Source organism: Penaeus monodon, chromosome 1 (assembly GCF_015228065.2).
Source record: "Penaeus monodon isolate SGIC_2016 chromosome 1, NSTDA_Pmon_1, whole genome shotgun sequence".
NCBI classification, from domain to species: Eukaryota; Metazoa; Arthropoda; class Malacostraca; order Decapoda; family Penaeidae; genus Penaeus; species Penaeus monodon.
The window spans coordinates 60,531,077-60,533,576 of NC_051386.1; positions in this window are offsets into that span (position 1 = coordinate 60,531,077).

Genomic DNA, 2,500 nt, shown 5'->3' on the forward strand with positions numbered 1-2,500 from the left:
CACACACACGACACACAAAATTTCTACATACACACTTCACGAACTCCACCTACCACGCCACGAGAGAGCATCTCACAGCATACCGGAGTAATTCGAGAAGGGACATAGGAGGCGGACGAGGAGGTAGAGAGAGGACGGAGGAAGAGGAGAAGGTAGAGGAGGAGGAAGAGATTGGAGGAGTAGGGGACGAGGAGGGTAGAGAGGAGAGTGAGAGAGAAGGAGATGAGAGAAACGGAGGAGGAGGAGGAGGAGGAGGAGAGGAGGAGGAGGAGGAGGAGGGGAGGGGGATGGAGAGGAGGAGAGGAGGAGGAGGAGAGGAGGAGAGGAGGAGAGGAGGGGAGAGGGGAGGAGGAGGGGATGAGAGAGCGATGAGAGAGAGGATCGAGGAAGGAAGAGGAATAGAGGTGAGAGAGGAAGAGAGGGGAGTAGGAGAGAGGAGGAAACCGGGAGGAGATGATAGGAGAGAAGGAGGCAGGAGAAGGGTAGGAGAGAGAATGAATAGGATGAAGAGAGGAGGAGAGGAGAAGGAGAAGGAGTAGAGAGGAGGAGGAGGGGGAGAAGGGGAGGAGGGGAGGAGGAGGGGGAGGGGCAGAGGAGGAGAGAAGGAATAATAGGAACGAGGACGAGGAGGATGTAGAGTAGAGGAGGAGGATAGAAGATATGGAGAAATGGAGAGGAGGAAGAGGGAGGGGAAGAAGGAAGAGGGAAGATGAGAGGAGAGAAAGGAGGAGGAAGAGGAGGAAGAGGAGGAGGAAGAGGAAGAGAGGAAGATGAAGAGGAAGAGAAGGAGGAGAGGGAGAGAAGGAGAGGAGGAGGAAGAGGAAGGAGAGAGGAAGAGGAGGAAGAGGAGGAAGTGTGCTTGTGGGATGTTGAATGTGACTGTTAATAGCGTCAGGGACAGGGTTGTACTTCGTGAACTTACTGAGTCTCTAAGTTTTTATTTTCTTGTATTTTCTTGGTGTTTCGTTTCGAAGAAGATGAAGCAGTTAAGAATGATTAACATTGCTAATGTATGGAAATATTAATAAAATATGTAAATCAAATTTATTCATATATGTGAATATTATTAATATATTGAAATCGATATTAATTATATATTGAAAGCTATGTTAGTTATATATTGAAACCTATATTAATTATAGGTTGAAATCAATATTAATCCCTATATGGCAATATTAATGGCATATGGAAATCGGTATTAATGATATATGGAAATCAATAATATACGGAACGGCAAAAAAATGTTTGAATATCAAACCGATCTGAATTAAAAAATAACCCTTTTTGTGTATGCTCGTTTTTTTTTCCCCCCAATTAGAAATGCAGTTGTTTAAAGGCATTAAACATCTTTAAAAGAGGAGGAAGGGGAAATCATAATGTTAGGGTTTCCATCCGTCCCCCCTTTCCTACATTTTTTTATGGCTGCTGCACAAGTCTCGCCAAATATAGCATAAATACTTTTCTCTTCCCGAACTCTACCCTTCCCTGACGAAAAAACGAAAACCTTCTTAATAGTTTTTTGTTTTTAAAAATTCAACTTTCTTTGCCCTTTCCTTCTTTTAAACCCAAAACTTTTTTACTTCGGCGAAAAACCAAAGGACATTTTTCTCCATATTACGGTTTTATAGTTTTCAACCCCCAAAACGGAAAAATGTCATTTTTTTGTTATACAAAACACGCGACATATACGTTAGTGTTTTTTCGTGTGGTGTGTGTGTGTGTGTGTGTTTTGGTGTGTGTGTGTTTTGTGTGTGTGTGGTGTGTGTGTGTGTGTGGTGTGTGTGTGTGTGTGTGTGTGTGTGTGTTTTGTGTGTGTTTTTTGCGGTGTGTCCCGGGGGGCCCCTTATTTTACGTGTGGTTTTTTTTTTGTTTCCCCCCTTCCTAGCCCGGGGCCTGTAAAAAAAATCTATATTTTCCCCCATATTTTTAAAAAGACTTCTGCGTTTTTTTAAACTAACCTCTTCCCACTCGAAGCGATGGCGAGGCGATTCATCGGTCGAAAAAAAAACGCATTTCCCCAAAGGAGGCCATTACCTAATCCCCAAATTTTGGCGATCCAGTGAACATTTAGGGAAGGAGATGTGAACACCGGGCGTTTTTTCTTTATCGAAATATTTTTTTTAAGAATTTTACAGATTATATTGTTACTATCTTTTTCTTTTTATCGAAGCAAACCCTTTATTAGGGGGGAACGAGGGGTCGTACGAAGTCAGAAGTCACGAGAAACGTCAGGCGATTTGTAATCTTTCACCGCCGTTGTGAATACACGTATAACGGTGACGAGCCTTGGCTAGAAAGAAACCCATATGCAGGTTCTTTGTCGCAAGCAGCGCTCGTGTTAGCTCCATTGAACACCTTACTGTCAACTCATCTTTCTCCCGTAAAACACACACACTCGCACGCACGCACGCACGCACGCACGCACGCACGCACGCACGCACGCACGCACGCACGCACGCACGCACCAGCACGCACGCACAAACACAAACCCCAAAACCAC